The 22,519-nt window shown below is 44.4% G+C and overlaps 1 pseudogene across 1 annotated transcript in view; it reads right to left on the bottom strand.

Annotated features, from left to right (window-relative positions):
* The window catches only part of LOC309825626, a 47,800-nt pseudogene extending 35,004 nt beyond the window's left edge, over positions 1-12,796 (bottom strand). Inside the window, exons 1-2 of the transcript XR_014298539.1 lie at positions 12,746-12,796; positions 12,562-12,703 (exon numbers count right to left, since the gene is read on the bottom strand). The product of XR_014298539.1 is annotated as an uncharacterized misc_RNA (transcript). The remainder of the gene's footprint in view (positions 1-12,561; positions 12,704-12,745) is intronic.
* Between the last annotated feature and the right edge of the window lie 9,723 nt (positions 12,797-22,519).

The raw sequence follows: 22,519 nt of genomic DNA, 5'->3' as shown, positions 1-22,519 counted from the left end.
TCCTGATTTTAAAAAAATGGACAGGGACTTCCCTAGCGGTCTGGTGGTTAAGACTCTGCACTTCCACTGCAGGAGGCATTCGATCCCTGGTCGGGGCACTAAGATCCGACAGGCCGCATGGTGCAGCCAAAAAAATAAAAATTAAACATGGACAAAGAGGGGCTTCCCTGGTGGCGCAGTGGTTGAGAGTCTGCCTGCCGATGCAGAGGACACAGGTTTGTGCCCTCGTCCGGGAAGATCCCACATGCCGTGGAGCGGCTGGGCCCGTGAGCCATGGCCGCTGAGCCTGCGCGTCCAGAGCCTGTGCTCCGCAACGGGAGAGGCCACAACAGTGAGAGGCCTGCGTACCGCAAAAAAAAAAAAAAAAAAAAAAAAATCATGTTCTAATGTCACTGACAACCTGTTCCCAAGCAGGGAGTAGGAGAAACTATCTCTGATCCATTCTAGCACCTATCACCATGATGCTGTTGGCTAAATACACACACACACATTCAAAGTAAAACCTTGACTACTTAAAACCTTTAGAGCAGGGTTTCTCAACTTGGCACTACTGACATTTAGACCAGATAATGGGGGGGCCGGGGGGTGTGGTGAGGGGGCCTGTCCTGTGCATGAGTAACAGAGAATTACTTATTCCAAATGTAAGAATATAAATCTGGGAAACATCCCTTTCTCAGCTCAAGTTAAATGTTTAGAAATCATTTCACATTATTTATAGACTAGTACTGAGGAAAAGCACAGGTACTTTGAGGTTAAACAGACCTAGATTTGAATTATGAATCAATCCAGCACTTAGGTAACATGAGTAAGTGAGGTTACTGAGGTTTAAATAAAATAACTTTTGTAAAGATCAATACAAAATGGGCACTAAATAAAAAGGGAAGTGAATTTACACTTACATGCCAGAACTTTTTTTAATCATAACTGGTTTAGGAAAGAAAGATTTCTAAAATGTATTGCACATTTTCCTGCTTTAATGTAATCTAACCTTTTATAAACAATGCAGGGTGACCATTTCAGACAAACGTCACTGTAACAACTAAATAGGACACTAATTTAGGGAAGAAAGCTATCAAAATGCATAACACACAATTAAGTTGCAAGACACTGGATGAATTGTTTGAATCTGATACAAATGATACCATTTAACAGAGATTAAATATCAACCTGAGTCTTCAGGTCAAAAAGTAACAATAAAGGGAAACAACATAACAGAAGTTGGGACAGAAAAACCCTAAAAAAATGTAATTGCCTGCATGCCCTAAATAAACCAGAAGTGATAGGCTGTCCAAAAAAAAAAAAAGTGCAAGAAAAAGAATTTGGGTTAGTAGAGAGAATATACCAGAATGAGTCAGAAGAATGTAGTTCTAGTTTCGACTGCCCTACTTGAGTGAGAACGTGTAGCTAGATTAAGCCACTTAACCTGGACCTATATCCTCATTAATAAGAAGGGCACAAACCTACTTTGACACCTCCAACATCATCAGGCAGACCAAATATTAATGTTGCTAAAAATGCTCTCAAAGCTGTATGTAAACACGTTATACCATGAGACCTGCTTAGTCACCACACAGCAGTCTAGAGCAGGGTTTCTCAGCCTTTTGCACTGAGGACACATACAGAAAATGACAGTACAGATACAGGCACACAGCAGTAAGTAAGCCATGCCGCTGTTGGCCAACAGTGATCAGCAGAAGCTCTTCCACTCTGTCACTGATAATCCTCTCTGAGGAGCAAGGCCATCAGTATTTCTGCCCTATCTGTAACACATTCAGAGTGCTGTCTGGCACACTGGTTAGGAAGCGCTAATTAAAATGCGATGTCTAATTTGGAACACTTGTAAAAGGGAATTTAACTTTTTCTACAATTACCGGCTCTGGGAAACAGAATCAAGAGTAGAGTCTGACGATGACAGAACAGTAATACCTTGGACCTAAGCAATAAAGCCCTGTCCTAGGCCTGGACCTTTGAAGGGCCATGCACTGGCCTCCCTCTGACCACACCCTTGACCATGCATGGGGCCAGCTGATCTCAGGACCTAAAAGGTATGCCCAACTGCAGCCTACACACCCAGCCCTCATTTTGCAAGGACCCCAGAATTTCCTGGCTACTTCTAGGCTTTGCTCAGGTCTCTTCTCTGAGTGAGTTGATCCTCCCAACGGCAGATGACCCCACCATCGGTATTTATATCGCTGGGTCCAAGGGATGATCAAAGAGCTGCTGTCTGAAAGGTGAACGGGGATGCACGGATTCGAGAGTCCACATATGTGCACATGCAAAAAGTCCCTCATGCAAGGAACCTGGAGGGAGAATGGAATCTTGGGTTGAAGGCTGGGTCTTTGCCCTTTACCATGTTCTGGAGCAGAACTCAGAGGAACCTGAAAATTCCCTGTCTGACCCTGAGTTAGGTCATTATGAAGTTTTCTTTGTTAAGGTAGGCAATGGAACATCTGTATCAGTTAGCTTGATTAATAACTTGTAAATAGCTCCTGGAACAGGAGCTAAAAATCTTAGGCATATGAGGAACAGTTGAAGAAAATAAGTACATTTAGCCTGGAAAGAGAAAAAGTTGGTGGGAAGATCAAAGAACCAGCCATTTTTCCATGACAGCTGAAGGCCATCATGTGAAAAACAGAGCAGATCTGTGTGGTGTTGGAAATGCAGGCAGGTACATTCCACTCTAATATAATGAGGAATTTTTAAAAATAAGAACTCCTTTTAAAAAGAACTGGGCAACAACAAGGTCCTACTGCATAGCACAGGGAACTATATTCAGTATCCTGTGATAAACCGTAATGGAAAAGAATATGAAAAAGAATGTGTATATATATGTATAACTGAGCCACTTTGCTCTACAGCAGTAATTAACACAACACTGTAAATCAACTATACTTCAATTAGAAAAAAAAAAGAACTGGGCTGCCAGGTGAGTAACTGAGTTTTCAGGCACTGAAAATACAGAGGCAGAGGGTATGTGCTTCTCTTCCAAGGAAAATGTAGAAGAAACTCTGATACTGGGAGAAGGTAAAACTATGTATAACCGGGAGGCCTATGTAACTGCAGTATGAACGTGTAGCTCTATATGCAGAGACAAGTGGTATGAGACACAAGGCAAAATGGAAGTTAAACCCTGAAGTAACCTTCCTCTCTTAAAAATTCCCTGCTGTCAGCTTACTCTTGTCATTTGCCTCCTCACAAAAATCGAGGTAAATTCCTCCATCCTACAAAATTAATTACTTAAGACTAAAGCAGCCTTGTCTCAAGGGATTTTTTTCCATCCTCCAGAAAAGCATAACCTTCCCTGCTGCTCTCAGGATGCTCTGATTCATCATTATCACTGAAAACCTTGCCTCCCATCCCCACGGTGGATGGCACCACTCTGGCATCAATAAATACGTTTCAATAGGAAAGCTAGGGATACAGTACATACCTAGACAGAGCCCATGCCCCTCAAACAGCCTGCAGAACAAGGGATTATAAATGTAAAACGTAAGCAAATAAATAAACTAAAATGAAGAAAATAAAATGGGGTAATATAGAAGAGAAAGACTGGGGTACTGCATGTACACAGTAATCACAAAGGCCTCTCTGGGGTAGGAGAAGGCAGTCACACACAGATCTGAAGGAAGTACATTCCAAGCAAAAGGAACAGCAACTGTAAATCCCTGAAAATGTACATGCTTAGCTTCTTCAAGGGATAAAAAAAGAGCAGCATCCACTATACACCTATTAGAATGGCCTAAATCCAGAACGCTCACACCACCGAGTGCCAGCAAGGATGTGGGACAAAAGGGACACTCGTCCACTGCTGGTGGCAACGCAGCCACTTTGGAAAACAGCTGGGCAGTTTCTTATGAAACAAAACATACGTTTACCATACAATCCCACAATCACAGTCCTCGGTACTTACCCGAAGGAGCTGAAAACTTACGTCCACAAAAAAACTGCACACGGATTGTTTATAGCAATTTTATTCATAACTGCCAAAACTTGGAAGCAACCAACATGTCCTTTAGCAGGTGAATGGATAAACTGTGGTACATCCAGACAATGGAATATTATTCAGTGCTAAAAAGAAATGAGCTATCAAACCATGAAAAGGCACGGAAGAAACTTAGATACACATTACTAAGTGAAAGCAGCCAATCTGAAAAAGCTACATACTGTACGATTCCAACTATAAGACACTGTGGAAACGGCAAAACTATGGAGTCATTAAACAGATCATGATACCCAGGGGTTGGGAGTGGGGGGAGGTGAGGGATGAATAGGCAGAGCACAGGGGGTTTTTAGGGCAGTGAAAACTACTCTGTATGACACTATAATGGTGGATGTATGTCATTACACATTTGTCCAAACCCACAGAATGTACAACACCAAGAATGAATCCTAATAAAACTGTGGACTTTGGGTGGTAATGGTGTGCTGTCACAGCTTCATCAGTTGTGGCTAACGTCCCACCCTGGTGGGGAACGTTGACAGTGGAAGAGGCCGGCAGGATGTGGGAAATACCTGTACCCTCTGCTTGATTTTGCTGTGAGCCTAAAGGTGCTCAAAAAAAAAAAAAAAAAAAAATCTATTAAGGAAAAAAAAAGAAGAATCACATCATTGTGATTGCAGCCCCGTGAACAAAGGAGAAGACAGAGAAAGACGAGGTTGGAGAGGAAGCAAGGAGCCAGACCATGCACTGCAGACATTCTGGGCATTTTTCATCGTGGTTGGGGCTGTCCTGTGCAGTGCAGGATGCTCCGCATCCCTGGCTTCTACCCACTAGGTGCCAGCAGCACACTCCCCCCACCACCCATCCCCCAGTCCTGACAACCAAAAATGACTCCAGACACTGCCAACTGTCCCCTAAGGGCAAGATCTTCCCCAATTAAAAACCGCTGATACAGGGCCTCCTAAATGGCCACAGTGGAGATTTTGTTTCCATAATAAACCTTTAAGTTTTAGTTTTAGTGTTAAGTGTACTGGAAAGCCAGTAAACAGGTGATACAATCTGATTAACATTTAACATTATTTTTGACTCCTGTTATAGGACAGGTGAGGAGAGTAAGGGCAAGAGTAGAGGCAGCGAAGTCTGCTGGCAGTTTTCCAGAGGAGAAAGGCTGCCAGCCTAGGTGTTAACAGTGAAAAAACTATGAAAAAACGTAGTCACGTCCAGTTTGTATTCTGTAGGTGGAGCTAACGGGACTTTAATATGAGATGAGAAGGAAAAAATGGAGGATAACCCCAGGGGTTTTGGCCTGCACAACTAGTAGACAGTGGTGTCACTTCACTTGAGAAGATGAAGACTTTGGAAAGGTGGAGGGAAGAGTAAATGAAAGAAAGAGAAATTCATAGTTCTGCTTTGTTCACATTACATTTGAGATGTCTATTAGACATCCAAGTGGAGGAATGGCGTTAGATGAGTCTAGAGCTCAAGGGGGAAAAAAAAGGAATCTGAGCTCCTTCAGCATATAAATGGCATCTGAAACCATGAAAATGGATGAAATCACACGAGGAGAGCCCAGGGACACTCCAAATTTTAGAGTGGGGGGTGGGTAGAGATAAGCTGCAAAAAGACATAGAGAATGAGTAGCTACGAGGTCAGAGAAAGTAGTTGGCCAATGGGAAATGCTGATGAGAGGTCAATAAGACATAGACACTGCTGATCACTGGCTTTGACAAGACACAGGTCATTGCAGCCTTGATTAAAAACAATGTCAGTGAGTGGAGAAACAAGAGCTCAAACGGATCAGGCTAAAGAGAGAGCCAGTGGTAAGGAAGTAGACACAGCAAACATAAACCTCTCCTGTTGCAAAAGGAAACAAAGAAATTGGGCAATAGTTGAAGGGAAACATTAAGGTGGAGGAGAGGGTGGCTTGACAGAGGTGATTTATTCAGTTAAGGTATTAGGGGCTCCAACAAGACAAAACTGTATTCCTTTCTCACTTAACCACCCAGAGATAAATGAGCAGTAGTAGGGTGGCTCTGCTCCACGAGACCATCCAAGGATCCATCTTACTGATCCATCTCCCCCTAAAGTGCTGCTCTCACCTGCGAGGTTGAATAACATGTACCAGCACTACATTCTCCTGGCAGAAAGGAAGCAGAAAGCAACCTGCTTTCCTTTCTAAGGCCATGACACAGGAATCACTCGCATCACTTCTGGTCATATCCATTTACCCAAACTTCATCATGTGGTCACATCGAGCTGCAAGAGGGAGGCTAGGAAATGTAGTCTAGTTGGGCATCCATGTGCCACAGAAAACCTGGGGCCATATTACTGAAATGAAGTTGCAGAGAATGGCATTTGGTGAACAATTAATCACTGCTGCGAGTAATATAGGGCATGTCTGCATATTAACAGAGATGATCCAGTAAGGAGAGAGTAATAATTTAAGGAAAAAAATAATGGCAGGAGTGAAAGCCTTAAGAAGGGAATAATGAATGAGATCCAGGGCTCAGAGTTACTGACCCAGAAGCAGGGACACTTTGGTCTCCTGTCACTTCTCACATGCTTGACTTTTCCAGAAGAAAAGTTGTCCCTTGAATGCATTTCCAGCAAATTAAAGTAACCCTTTCCTTCTATCCAGTAAATCAAGCAATTATGCAAAATGAGCATAAAAATCTGGCCTGGATTGACCAGTTCTCACTTGAGCTGTCTCCTAACAGGCTGATTCAAAGATGCTGCCTCTCTGTCAAAGAGAATATGACTAAATTTCAGAGCTGGAGACAGTCTACAAAGCTCATGTTACAAATGTTCAGGGCCACATGGCCACAAAGCCACAAAGTATCCTCTCCAATAGTACACCCAAGTCCTCGAACCGCCAGATCAGGGATCATCCCACTGTCCCCTTGTCTACTCTTTTATAAATATTCTTTTTCATAATATAGTTTATCTCCCCAGTGGAATGAACACTTCCTAAGGGCAGAGACTCAATGCCACCTTCTTTCATATCTGTCTTCCACTGCATTTAGCATGGTACAAAATACTCACTTGTACTGAATAGATACTTCTCAACTCACTGATAAAAGAGATTTGGTTTCCTGCATCCTACCGGAGCCAGGATTGTTACCGAATCCGGAAGACCACTGGATTTCAGGTTCTCCTCAGGTAGAAGGTCAATGGAAACTGGGCAAGTGCAAGAGGATGGTCCCTACTTTAAAAAAAAAAAAAAAAATCAAAGAATCATGAATTTTGGAGCAAGAAAGGATCTTAGAAACCTGTAGTCTGACCCCTCAATTTACATATAAGGTAAATGAGGTTTAGAGAAATGAATTACTCATCCAAAGTCACAGATTATTTACAGCAGAGCCAAGACAAGAACCCAGGTCCTGACTTCAAGTTCAAATCTCCTTTCTCTGTTAAACAAAGATCTCCTTTGTCTGTCCTTAATATACTAGGTAATTTATAAAGTACACATAATATGTTCTTCAAAACTGTTGAAAATACTACTCATCTTAAGAGTCCTTTTACCACATACCTCTCCAATAAAAAGAGGAAAAGGAATTACTGTTTCCATCCTACACACAAGGGAACAAAAACAACGCAATCAAATGGCCTGCCCAAGACCACAAGGCTGAACCCCAGATAATAAAAATTTTACTATTTTAAGGGAAAATGAATGGAATATTTATTTTAGAATTCTTCCCCAGAATGTGGTGCCTATCTTTCCTAACAGAGACAACGTAAACATATCATATACCACATGGGTCACGTATGCTTTTCCTCTCAGTGCTTTCCATCTCCACAGCCTCCAATACTAATGTATACTATGATCCATGGCATAAAATAAAGTAGTAAATGAATATATGATCAAAAGCCAAATAAAAGGATCTCCCCGAAAATCAGAATTCTACTTCCACTCTGAACATTCTGATTCATAAATTTCTTATGAGAAATTAAACCAAACACCTTGTTTCTCACCTCCTTTTACCTTCCTAAAACAATCTCCTTTAAATAACAAGGAAGTCCCCTTGTCCAGGGATACTATGAAACTATGAACATCTGTTTTACCAAATCTTTACATTTTGCTGCCATGAGGAATATTCCCTCTCAACCTGCATCTCTTCAAAGAGGAAGTCTCTGGTTGGTTTTGTTGTTTATATGTTTTAACCTCAAAAGAGAATACTGTCTCCTCATGATGGTGGGTCTTCTTTAGGCCTCTACTGTTTTTGAGGTGCTACAATCAGAACCCTGCAGTGTAGTTTTCCAGGGGCTGCAGCTCTACAGTTTGATGAAAGGCCCCCTGCCCCACCAAGGACAGAATGAGGACAGCATGAATGCCCTCCCATGTCTCCCCTGTATCATCCCACTGCATGTAAGCAACACCCGAGGTGTAAAACTGCGCAATTTGTAGGATGGCAAGAGTCACACTGGCCCCAATTCTGTTCTGTTTGACTCAGTCAGAACAATGGCCTCTGTTTATTTGCTCACTCTTAGTTTAGGATTAATGTTAAATAAACCAGCACTTGAAGTTGGGAAGCACATCCAATTTGTCAATTGTAAGATAATTTAAACCACATACTTCAGAAAGCAGCTTAACATTGAAGCTTCCAGATAGTACACTAGGTCTTATCTTTAGGGAAAAAAATTAAGTTTTATTATTCCAATTCTGAAGAGGATATTAGATGCTAATGCAAATCATAAGGAAGACTTAGAGTGTCAAATACATTTAAAAAGTTATCTAACGTTGGCCTTATTTAATGTTGTTTCTCAAATATCTGTCTCAAAAAAATAAAAAACAGGGCTTCCCTGGTGGCGCAGTGGTTGGGAGTCCGCCTGCTGATGCTAGGAGACGCAGGTTTGTGACCCGGTCCGGGAGGATCCCACATGCCGCGGAGCGGCTGGGCCCGTGAGCCATGGCCGCTGGGCCTGTGCATCCGGAGCCTGTGCTCCGCAGCGGGCGAGGCCACAGCAGTGAGAGGCCCACGTACAGCAAAAAAAAAAATTAATAAATAAAATTAATAAATAAAAAACAGGAAACACCAAAACCAACATAGAACTGGTATTTAAATTCAGCTTTCAAACATATATTAATACCAAGAAATTATCAAGAACCAGGATCTCTGAAAAAAAGAGAATTACCTTTTCACCCATTCTTAATCATCTAAATAAGCAAGTGATTAATAAGAATACAGTACAACATATGGGAAACTTCTCAAGCTATTCCAATTATCAGTTGTTAACTAAACTGTTTCAGTAAAGGAGAAAATTCCATACCAAGTAGCATACCACTCAGGAGAACAATCCTCTAATACTGGGGCAAGGTGATGTGCAATATTTTAGGCTTATTGTTTACACTAGAATTTATGATCACTGGCATGTATAACTCAGTAAGTACTTACTGTATGCCTAAATCGTATTAAGCTTTGACATGTAACATTTCATTTAATCATCACCACAACCTTCTAAGACAGATTCTATATTCTCTGATTACAAAGGAGGTACCTGAACACCAAGATGTTAATTCGTTTATCCAGGATCAAAGTTTATATCACAGCTGGTACTCAAATACAAGTCTATCTGACTCCAAAGCAAAAATTAGTACCTTTCCAGGGGTCTTAACCCCTATGATGTTATGATAGGAAATAACTCTGTGCTAAGTAAAGCAAAAATTTTAAGTCCTACATCAAAGATTGGCAAACTTTTTCTGGAAAGGGCCAGCTAATAAAATTTGGGGGCTATGCAGGCCATACTGTCTCTGTTGCAAGAAATCAACTCTGCTGCTGTACTGCCAACGCAGCCACAGACAATACACAAACAAGTATGACCGTATCCCAATAAAACTTTATTTATGAGCACTGACATCTGAACTTCATGTAACTTGAACATCATGAAATATTCTTTTTATTTTTTTCAACCATTTAAAAAATTTTCATTCTTAGTTCATAGGCCATACAAAATACAAGCTGCAGGCCAGATCTGGCCTACATGCTGAATTTTGCCAATGTCTGTCCTAAATAATGCAGACAAATATAAAATATTTTTTGCTAAACAGCTCTTTTCATAACTCCTAACTTGTAATCTCCTTTAATATTCTGAACTGATACTTTAAAGAAGCTCAAAGTCTCAATAAACTTGACATCTGTCCCAAAATAATCAAAACTCTGGAGTCCAAAACTGCAGACACCACATATGGATCTCCTAAGAATGAGATAGAATCACACGATTCTGGAACTCAAAGAGATCTAACACATTCTAATTCCTTATGTGCATTTTTTAAAACTGATAGTAAGACATTTAAAACAGCTCAATACTAAGTTTATAGGTAATGACAGTAATACCTTACGCGTATAAGAAGTATTACAAAGCATTTTCACAACCTTTCTCTCATCTGACCCCTCCTCTGTAAGGAAGATAGTGCAAGCCTTCTCATCCCCATTTTACACCTAAGGAAAACAGGCTCAGAAATGTAAATAACTTGCCCAAAGCAGGGACAAGGCCACACAGCTACTAAGCAGCATAACTGCAACTATGACCTGATTTCAAGTCCTTGCTGCCTCTTAACTACTTCCATGGACATCAAATTTCACATTAATGGGTTAAACCTTAAAGATTTTCAAGAATATTAGTCAAAATCTTTAAATGCAATGAAAACGTTTAGCTCATTTCATTCGATTTTTATTCTGCTATCACAGTCTTCTGAAGAAAACAGCTGTTAATTCTCGACATTTGTTAAATGCATTTACAGTCAATAGTGAACCTATGTGTACTGTGCAGACAATACACCCAGACCAGCTTAGAAAGGGGAAACACTGCTGAACAAGTCATCTAAACAGAGAATAAGAGAAAGAGAAATGGAGATGAATGAACTGCCATTAAAATCTTGGCCCAACTGTGGAATAGCTTCTGGTGATTAGAAAATAATGTGGAGGTTAGGAAAAGAAAATAAGAGGAACGAAACTACTGGAATTCAAACCAACATCAAAGACTCCAATGACAGTTGAGCCTGCCTGTCTGCTTCTTGGTCTCGCCCTAGAAAACAAAAAGTTATATAACCAACGAAGGTTCTTCCAACTAACATTTCCTCTGTGGCCCACTTACACCCTATCACCCACCTCAGTGTGCATCACCATACAGTAAAAAACTGGGCTTCCACCCCAGCTAGGTCTGGACAAGTCTCTGTCCAAAGTGCTGCTTTATTCCACGGACGGCTATAGGGACGATGGTATGAAGATAACCAGCTTGAGCACAGTTCCAACCTCACACCGTTCTAGAATACTTATTCTATAAAGCGTCACACATCCAATTTTAGGAATGAAGTAGACTCCAGATATTCCTGAAAATGGTAATCACAACATCATAATATTCCATCTTCACACACAGCCCTATTAAAAAATAATTCACACCAATGAGGGCTTGAAAAACTTTGAGGTTGTGTTGTAGCAGCAATTAAAGCTTCTATTTCCTTCACTCTCAAGTTCAAGGACCAAATGTCAAGATTTCGAGTTAGATTTCAATTTACCCAATAAGGAAAAATATATTAATGAATCACAACCGTCACTACCCAAAAATATTACAACAAATTCAATTACTGATTCAAACTAGCACATTTTCTGGACCCTAAGAGCCACGGCACTCTAGCACCATATGCTTTTTTTCTTCCAACAGAAATACAAATACAGACAACGTTTACAAAAGCAACCAATGTATCAGAAGTTATTCCCATTCAGACTGACTTAAAAGGTCTAAATCTGTGCCAAACAAAACTCTGAAAGAATGGAAAATAAAAGAGATGCTGACAACAATGCAATGTGGCCCAGCTGCCAGCTATCCATGTAGCATCATGCAGTGCCCCAAGCAGTTTAAAAGCAGACTGCAATTCTGCATGCGGATCAAAATTATAATGATCCAAATTCTATTTCCTAAAAGATAACTATCAAACTGCATCCCAAGCATCCTGCTGGGGGTCTCCTCCTCCCCCCCCCCACCTTCCTTAAGCTTCAGCAACAGAAGGTGGAGTTATAAAGGGTCCAAAAGTAGACTACAGCTAAGAAATCAGCTTTGACTTTCTCCCTCTACCGTTTCTCGTCATCTGTTTGGGTAATTTTTTAATATGAATATTTACTCAAGTCAACAAATCGAGAAAGGCAAGAAGGGGGCGTGGGGGGTGATGGCGGGGGAAAAGGGCACTAAGTCACCAGCACCGACCAATGTGCAGCGGCAACTTCAGCCAATTAGAAAGATGAGAGGGAAAACTCCACGGGTGAGCCGGCGAGCACGGCAGGGGGCGGGCACGGCGAGGACGCCCCCGGAGCCCCCCAGGCCCGCTGCCCGCGCCTCGGGTCCGGAGCGCCGCAGCAGGCCAGGAACCGCCCGGCCGGTCCGACGAGGCCGCGGGGAAGCGGCAGGCGCGGGAGGCAGCGGCCCGAGCGCGGTCCGCCTCGGGAGGCCAGAGACGGAGTCGGCGGGGACCGGGGAAACCCGAGATGGCCTTCTAAGAACATTCGATCCCGAACCTTTACTTTAAAAAGAATTTCTCCCGACAAGGAAACTCAGGCCCCCGCAGCCTTCCCCTGCGGCGCCTGCCCACGTCACCGGCGCCCCCGGCCCTCCCGCGGCCCCCGCCTTACCGAGCCCCGCGGCCCCGCCGCGCTGCCGCGGCGTCGCTGCGCCCCGCTCGCCGCTCCGTGTCTGTCCTGCGGGGCGCCGGGCCCGACGCCCTCCTCCTCCTCCTCCTCGTCCTCGTCCTCTTCCTCGTCCCGGTCCTCGCCGCTGCCGAGCACCGCCCGCGCGCCGAGCCTAGCGCCTGGCCGCCCAGGGCAGCCGCGGGGGCTCGGCCGGGCGCCCCCCGCGCCAGCGCCTCATCCCGCCGCGTCGCCCCGTCAGGCTCGGGGGCGGGGACGCCGGGCTCCGGGCCGCGGCCTCGGAGTCCCCACCTCCGACACGCACCGCGCTCGCCCTCACCCGGCCGAGTCGGCCCCGGGGACGCGGACCTCCGGCTCCAGGCCCCTCGCCCGCCGCCTTCGGGCCGCCCCCGCAGCGCCCCCGCCCCGCTCGCGGCGCGCGTGCCCGCCGGAGGCCCGATGCTGGCCCGGCCTCCGCCTCCCGCGCTCCGCCTCCTCCAGCGCCCGCGACGCCCGCAGCGGGGAGAAGAGGCGCGCCGCCGCGGTCGCGGGCACGAGCACGCGCGAGGAGGGCGGGCGGAGCGCGCGCGCGGCCGAGGCCGGCGGGGGCGCGCCCGGGCCTCGCCTGCCGTTGTCCCGGGAGCGCACGTGCGCGGCGGGGGTGCTGCGAGAGGCGCGCGGCTCGGCCCACCCCCCCACCCCGAGGCTCTGGGGCCGGCGGGGCGCGGGAACGCGGCCCGGACGCCGGTTCGGGGGTTTGGGCGAGGTCTGCAGCTTCGGCTTCTGCACTGTGCTGCGGTGCAAAAACAGAACCTGCCGCAGCAGCAGCAGCAGCAGCAGCAGCAGCAGCAGGAAGAGACTTCCTCCGAGACTATGGCAGTGACTCCTCTCCACTGCCAGCTGACCCCTGGGTACTATCACCGCGCGGCGGAGGAGAGGGGGCGTTGCCGCAAGTCGGGAAGCTCCTCGTCTCTCCATCTCTTAAGCATTTTGGTGTAAAATCAACTCGCATCGGTTATTATTTGGAATCTGGGCCTAAAAGTTCCTTTGGTTGTCTTCTTCATTCAGAGTTATGGACCAGAAGATTGGAAGTGACCTGGCGGGGGAGAGGAAGGACAAGAAAGGGTGAAAGAGCAGCAACCCCCGAAGGTGCATGGCCAGGAGACAAGTGAACCCCTGCCCGTAGATGGCACTGCCCTTGCTTCTCCCCCTGCTCCTTTTGTTCAGCCTCTGAAGGCTGCGCAGCACTTCGACCTGCAACAAGCGTCTGTGTAACAGAACACATCTTGACATTCTCCCTTTTCTGTTTCGATCTTTTTCTTTTATATTTGTACCTTACCCTCCTTCTGACGCCTTTGGAATCTAAATGTTGGGGACGGGGTTAACCTACATAATTTAACCCAGTACCCAAACCCACCCTTGCCAAATACTGCATCATCTAATGTCACTGCAGAGACTCGGGTCCACTCAGCGTTTAGTCATTTCAGTGGGCGTCACTGAATATAAAACGTGGCCTTGACCACAGCAGAATTTCAAGGGCATGGACGTGAAGCAGGATTTCACCACATCCTGGAGAGAAATTAGGGAGTGAACATGCATAATAATCTCACTCTTGCCAACTTCAGTATAACCAGTATAATTTTGGTCTTTTTCTAAAGACCAAAATTCTAGATGTTTTCTAGCAGAGAAGGAGGGAAGGGATTGAATGAGGTTCCCATAGAAGCACAGGGTTGGACGGGAAAATTTAAAGACGTGTACTTTAAAGAAATGTATCCTGGTATGGTAGCCATCTACTTGAAACTGGTACGCTTAGGATCTGTAATGGTCTTAATGGGTACTTCCTAAGTGCTGGAAAAACAGCCAGGTGAATGAAGAAAACTAGAGACCTGCAGCTTCACACAAACACATAGTTTAAAAATTACTCTTTCTCCAAACTGCAGCGGTTCCATGGGTTCACCTTTTGGCCACAGAGAGCCATCTCTGCCAGAGAGAGAAGAGTATGCAGAGAGGGATTTAATAACTTGTGTTGTTCCCAGGGATTGGTGAGCATGAAACATAAAATCTCCTGTGATGTCAAAGGAGGTCAGGATGGGACATTTAACCAAGTCACCGTGAGAATGGAGTTTTGCCCAAGGCTTTCATCCCTTGGCTACTCTCAGCTAAGATAATGACATTCTGTATTCTTTCAGAAAGACTTCACATCCCAGAGTTTGGCCATCACACCGCCAAATTCAGCTGTACTGACCGAATTTTAAATGGTTTATGCTCAACTGGTGGAGAAGGTGAATAATACCTACAGGAACTGGAATCTCTACATACATTGAATGACACAAATACTCTATTCCAGGGTCTCAAAACATCTTGATAACTTCCCCCCTTTGGTATTGTCTAGTTCAGAGAAAGAAGAAATGGATTCCTTCTGTGTATTCCAGATGTCAAGGGTGTTGGAGCGAGCTCAAGGGTGCTATGCTCCTTACTCTCGTTCTCAGCCAGCACTTCCCCTCCTTGGAAAGAAGCATCCAGGTAGCCTACAGATAAGTAGTTATTCTTGCTATACCTGCAGATAAACAGAAGGCTGTGATTTCTGGACAACTCTGCAGCCATCTGAACTTGGTGCTGCAGAGCCTGTATCCAATTGCCTCTGTCCTAATAACACCTTTAGTGATTCAATACATGTATTCCAATAATTGCAACATTCCCTAAAAACAGAAAAAGCCTGTCTGGATGTAAAACGGTAAATAACTGCATTTGTTATAGTTTGATTCAGTATTCTCTAGGTGAGTGGTCGGGGGGAGCCGGGGAGAAAGCAAATTCCCTCTGTCTCTGAAGCCGTCAGAGGCCTCCTCCTGGCCTCCTTTCTCGGCCTTGACACCGTCGTCTTCCTGACAGTAGCATCTGGGCTCCCTCCTGGCATCTCAGGTCTGTTGCACTGCAGTCCCCTCCAGGCACTGAAGCCGCGTCATGGTTCAGACAAGTCGAGCCAGCACAGAGGGCTGCCACAGAGAGGGCTGCCACAGAGACAACTGCATTGCTTGCCCAACCTTGAGTTTTAGAGAGAACCTGGAAATTTGAGCAAGGGAGAGAGAGAAAGCTTATTCTCATCCCCAGACTGAAGGCTCAACAGCTGACTTGAGAAAAATGAGTTGCTGAAAGCCATCCAGGCTTAAGAGAGAATTTTCCCAAAGTGACATTTGACATTGCCTTGTTTATTTATTTTCTTCCTGGCCAAAGGGCCAGCTCCATGTTGTGTCCCCATTAAACAGGACAACAAAATAGATTTTTGAAAAAGGTGTGTTGTCTGTGTATAGCATCCTCCTAGCTAAGCTGGATGCACACGGAGTAGCCTCTCTAAACATTGAACCCTTTACCACAAGAAACTACTATTGGGCAACATCTTAGGAAGTGGTCAGTAGTGCTGAATCCCCAGGGCAGTCATTAAAATGATAAACTTCCCTCTTCTGTCCTCTCCCGGTCACATTTTGGTTCATTAACCTCTATCACAATAATTTAGAACTTTTGGCTGTTCTCCCACAAAGGTTTTTTTTTTCTTCCAGATGCTAAACCTTAACACCAGCTGTACCTATCTAATATCTGCTTTTGAATGTTTAGCCAGATACTAGCTCTACTGCTCTCTCCTCCACTGAGTCCTTCTCCACTTCCAGAATTCTAAATGTCCACTACCCCCAAGGCTCTGACCTTGGGCCTTTCCTCTTCTCTTTCCACCGCCCTCCCAAGGCAGTCTCTCCCAGCCCTTGCCCTTAAATAGCCTCCATTCACTGATGTATATCTTTAACCCTGACCTCTCGCCAGCGCTCTGGGCTCCATGCTGCCTCCATGACCTCTCTATTTGAATATCTCAAACTTCATGTGTCCAAAGCAGAACACTGGACTTTCTGTATTAAAACCAGCACCCAAAATTGCTTCCTTCAAGTCTTCCCCATCTCAGGACAAAAACAACCCTTTCTCTCAAACACCACATTCATTTTAGCAGGAAATCCTTCCACTTCTACCTTCAAAACATATTCTGAATCCAATCTCTTCCCTCCCTCCTAACTGCTAACACCCACGTCTGCCCCCTACAATCTCTCCTCTGGGTGACTAAGTGGTCTCCTACCTCTATTCTTACCCATCCATGGTCCAGTCTCAACTCAGCAACCAGAGAATTTCTTTTAAAATATGAGTAAGAAGTCATTCTCTTCGCTCAAAACTCTTCAGTGCCCTGTGCTTCTAATAACACTACAATAAAATCCAAAGTCCTTTCCCCAGCCTTGCAAATCCCTTCAGCCAACACTCACCTCTCCATTCACTCTGTTCCAGCTACGTGGTCTTTAAACCAGGGAGAACCACCTCTTCCTGGCCTTTTTTTTTTTTTTTTTTAATCTTTTGGCTGAGCTCGGCAGCACGTAGGATCTTATTCCCCCACCAGGGATCGAACCCGGGCCACCTGCATTGGAACGATGGAGTCTTAACCACTGGACCACCAGGGAAGTCCCTCTTCCTGGCTTTTAAATTAACCTTCTCAACTACTTTCTAAAATAGTTCTGCCTTCTCTGTCCCCTTCCTCTGCTATTTTTTTTTTAACAGCACTTATCAATGATTGTGTTTGTTTTTTTAAATTTATTTATTTATTTTTGGCTGCGTTGGGTCTTCATTCCTTTGTGCAGGCTTTCCCTAGTTGTAGCAAGTGGGGGCTACTCTTTGTTGTGGAGCACAGGCTCTAGAGTGCAGGCTCGGTAGTTGTGGAGGACGGGCTTTGTTGCTCCGTGGCATGTGGGAACTTCCCGGACCAGGGCTCGAACCCGTGTCCCCTGCATTGGCAGGCGGATTCTTAACCACTGCACCACCAGGAGATTCCCCATGATTGTGTTTTGAAATTGATTATTTATTATTTGCCTCTCTCACTAAAATGAACATCCCACAGGGCAGGACTTTGTTTATTCACCATTGTATCCATGTTGCCTAATACATGAATAAATGGTACTGTCAGAATACAGGATCTGTATCCTCACTTATTTTCTGCCATTCTTTATTGCTATGGATGTATCTTTATTACAAGTGGGAACAAGCGCAAATTATAAAATTATATCATTTGCAATTCACTGCAAATCAAATCAAAACAAATTATACTGGAAATCTAAGATTATATAAAGATTCAATGGAGGGGGCATTAATGCATAATCTAATTTCTAAAAGGCAAAATCATAGTCTAACCTTGCAATTAGGTTGTGAAATGTAGAAGTTACATATCAAGAGGCACAGAAAATCAAAGGCAAATTAAATGAAGTGCCTTTTCACTTCCAACTGAAATAATCACCATGTTGAAAAGGAATGTGGTAAATTTAAGGAGAGGCTAGTTGTCCCTTTCATTTTTTACCTTGTCCCACTATGTAACCTTGAACAAGTCAATTAACATCTCTTTTTCCATCTGCAAAATGGGCCTACTCGATTTCTTCTTTAGTTGGGTATCATAAAAGTAGAATAATTTAATTATCATGGAAAAGTTTTGGAAGAAAGGAAATTTGGAAATTATCCATGATTATTATGTTTCCCAAACTTCTTTGTCTAATATTTTGAAATGAGGAAGAAATGAATGTATTTTTAAAATACAACTAAAGACTCATGAAAATCACTCAACATTTCTAAATTGATCAGAAAAAAAGCATTCTGAGGTAGCAAAGCAAGATACAGTCACCTGAGTATATCACCCACTGTCTGAGCTCTACAGAATCCATTTTATAGTCAGATGTGAACTTAGACCAGGAAGTGAAAGGAATTGCATTGAAATGTAAGCTTTTGTAGAAGTATTAATTCCACTTCTTATCAAGCAAAATTATGTGGCGGCTCATGAAAGAATGAACAAAGAAGCAACTCAAACATTTCTATATATGAGATCCTTAAGGGGCAGCGAAATGTTTGGAAGGGGAATCAGGTCTCGGGGAGCTTTTGAAGCTGCATCTCTCAAGCAAACATGCTGCTTTATTTAAAATGTATGTTTAATTGAGGTGACTTGAAGGAAATTAAATCTCCCATTGGCGGCTGTGACAGTGGTGAGATGTCGCTACTCCTCATGAGAAAACACACACACACATGCACGCACACACAGTCACACACACTCACACATGTCACTCAAGCTCACACAATATTTCACTGTAAACACACCGCGTGCTCCAGCCCTCCCTCCCAGCTCTGGCTGAATCAGCACTCTTCTCAGCTGTGTGGTGATGCTCCCAGGCCCACAGGCTTTTGTGAGATCTAAAGAACTGAAGCCAGTGTTGAGGAAGTGCATGGGAAAGTGACTTGGGAAAGCTAGAGTTCAAAGGGAGGTCATTCAACTCCAGGGCTGCTTCTTCCCCAGGGTGCTCCCTGCAATTCCCCTCCCACGATTTTGTCTTTTATGGCTTCCAGTTTCCAGAACTTAATGCATCTCAGAAGGTCTAAACCATCTGTGTTTCCCTGCTATATTCAAAATACATGTTGGCTGAGAATGTACCTATGTTTCTGAACCTTAATGCAGTCAATGCTAAGTTTCCTGGGCAACTTGAGAGGAATAATCCAATATGCCATTTTACTGTTTTAAAACCACTTGCACTTGGCTTTGGAAGGTATTTTGTATTTAAATATGAATCATCCCTAAATACATTGGGGGTTAGGGATCATAATACATCAGACAAAACAATAAAACTACCCTATCAAAATATTATTTCCCTGTTCCCATCTCAATTTTTTCTCTTACGGATTTCATGCTGAAAACAAACAGCGTTACTCCTCAGAGTGATAAAAAAGGCCAGTCTCAAGCAAAGCTGATAACAGACTCAAACTTACCAGTTCACTCCTTCTTTCCTGAGTCATGATCTAATTTTAAAAGTATTTCTCTTTAGTTCTTGATGAGTTTTAACAAAAAAGCAATGACAACCATCTTACTCATGGCAAAAAAAAAAAAAAAAAATACTTTGTTAAGGAGTACTACAGGGACTTCCCTGGTGATGCACTGGTTAAGGATCCGCCTGCCAATGCAGGGGACACGGGTTCGAGCCCTGGTCCGGGAAGACCCCACGTGCCACGGAGCAACTAAGCCCGTGCACCGCAACTTCTGAGCCTGCGCTCTAGAGCCTGCGAGCCACAACTACTGAGCCCACGTGCTGCAACCACTGAAGCCCACGCGCCTAGAGCCTGTGCTCCACGACAAGAGAAGCCACCGCAATGAGAAGCCCGCACAGCGCAATGAAGAGTAGCCCCCGATCAACACAACTAGAGAGAAAGCCTGCCCACAGCAATGGAGACCCAACGCAGCCAAAAAAAAAAAAAAAGAATACTGCAACAGTGATAGAGAAGGTCAAGCAGCTGAGAAAGTTATACTTTAGGTAATTCAGAGTTTTCTGTGCTTTGTGATTCACCTTTTAGTAAAAGATCTAAGGTATTATCAACAGGTATGAGGCACTATTAACATTGAGAGAAACTGAGGCACAGAAAGATTCAAACCCTGCCTAAAATTCAACCTGTACTTGATCTCTTATTTTTGGCCACGCCGTGCAGCATGCAGGATCTTAATTCCCTGACCAGGGATCGAACCTGTGCCCTCTGCAGTGGAAGTGGAAGCGTGCAGTCTTAACCACTGGACCGCCAGGGAAGTCCCTGTACTTGATCTTTATTATTCCTCTTTTTAAAATAAACAGTTGATGATGGCCAGGTCACATAAAACTGACAAAAATGTTATTGAAGGATAATGTTATCTGTACGTTACAAGAGAGAGCCCAGCCAAACAGAAAAACCCCTGTCCACCCTTTATCCTCCTCTCTCCTACCAGAGGGGAGAAGACTGGGGGGTCCTTGCCCTTGCATTCCCACCACTGCCTCTGGTAACCATACCTGGTGCAGCTGACCATCACTCTTCCCAGAAGACAGCATCAAAAACAAATCCACCATCAGGTGCTGGGGTGCAAACTAAGTTCCAATATATAGGTTAACCAAACCATTGCCATTTCACTACCCAGTCCTTTCTTGGTTTTTTGATGGGCAAGTAAACCTCAGTAGGAGCAATCTTTCCATCCCAACCCATCCCTTAATTACTAGCCCTGCATCCAGGCTGACTCTCACATCCCACGCCTCCCCAAATCATTCGGTACACTTTTGGGGAGAGAAAAGACCTCCACAATGTCACCTTGATACGACAATGGTGTCCTTTTACAAGGAAAACAAAGTCAACCTTCATGTTCTCCCTGAGCAGATCAGGAAATTTTGGTCTTTCTTTTTATCAAGGGAGAAAGATATCTTCAGGGAGATGTCTAAATCTTGGAATTCTTAATTAAGTTTTCATCTGTACGGTATCATGCTGGAGGCTGGGTAAAGAAAAGTGAACAGGGAGCCCTCTCCGTTTCTCAATGCTTAGAGTTTAAGCTGGATCAAATCAGCAAAGGCTAATCTATGGGCACACAGACATCAAACAGCTGTGCAAACACTGGACCGATGCATAAATTAAATACAAAAGTAAATAAAGTATTTACATTAAGTAAAAGTCATGCAGCTGCTGTTATTATTCTCCGCGAAGGCTCAGGAGGGAAGGAGGTACATTAGGCTACACAGATTTTATTTTTCTGTTGGGGATCGTGTCAGCAGGAAGGAGTGGAGAGGTCACAGATGGCCGGAGGAACAAAGACAAACTGTTATGTAACTGTCGTCCGCTGATGCACAGCCTCTAAACCGGGTCTTCAGACTGAAGTGACTTTGTTTCTCAGAAATTACTTTTATATAGCAGACTATGCTTCTAGGAGTTTATGTCAGGGAATCACTTTAAAGAGTCAGAGACCACCCTCGTGGGGCAATAACAGGAACCCAAGGAGGTGACCTGAACTGTCCTACCTCAAAGAATATCTTGCTCTTCTAGATGTGTCTGGGGTGAAATTAAAGAAGCTACCGTAGCCTACTGCCATTGGAGACTCTGCCTGCTAGCCCACACCGTGGAAATTTCCTGCCTTCTCTAGGCAGGAACTCGGGATGCAGCACAGCTTTATTTAGCCTGAATTCCTATACTCGACACCTGGATCATGAATGGAGACATGAATGATTGATAAATTACCAAGCTGCCCATGAATCTCTCCTTACTTGAGGAGGCGAAAGGAAGTATGGGCCTTGGTGCTTATTTTAAATTAAAATGGTATTGTTATTCAGGAACATTCTGGGGAGTGTCCTATATTTGAAAAAACAAAGATTTTTTAAAAAGATAAAACAATACAAACTCATTGTTTAAAAATTAGAATGGCAGAAAAAAACACAGGGGACTCTCCTGGTGGTGCAGTGGTTAAGAATCTGCCTGCCAATGCAGGGGACACGGGTTCAAGCCCTGGTCTGGGAAGATCCCACACACCGCGGAGCAACTAAGCCTGTGCGCCACAACTATTTAGCCTGAGCTCTAGAGCCCGCAAGACACAACTACTGAGCCCATGAGCCACAACTACTGAAGATTCTCTTGTTGTTGGATATTTCTAGGGTTGTGATTCTTTGCTCTAAACTGGCAGTGGCTGATGGGTCATCTTTGATGTTAAAAGTGTGTGCACATCATGGACCCATGAGAGTCTGAAGTCTTCCCTCACCTACTAGCTGATGCCTAGAATCCCATGCTCAGTGCCTCTGCCATTGGCTTAAGGATTTTGTCTAGTTAAAAAGTGAGACTGGGGCTTCCCTGGTGGCGCAGTGGTTAAGAATCTGCCTGGCAATGCTAGGGACATAGGTTCGAGCCCTGATCCGGGAAGATCCCACATGCCACGGAGCAACTACGTCCACACGCCACAACTACTGAGCCTGTGCTCTAGAGCCTGTGAGTCATGACTACTGAGCCCTCACGCCACAACTGCTGAAACCCACACACCTACAGCCCGTGCTCCACAAGAGAAGCCACTGCAATGAGAAGCCCTCGCACCACAACGAAGAGTAGCCCCCGCTCTCCGCAATTAGAGAAAGCCCATGCACAG

The sequence above is a fragment of the Grampus griseus genome (genome assembly GCF_964374135.1).
Source record: "Grampus griseus genome assembly, chromosome: 8".
Classification (NCBI taxonomy): Eukaryota; Metazoa; Chordata; class Mammalia; order Artiodactyla; family Delphinidae; genus Grampus; species Grampus griseus.
Note: the sequence above shows the minus strand (reverse complement) of the source record. Positions and strands in the feature narration are given on the sequence as shown.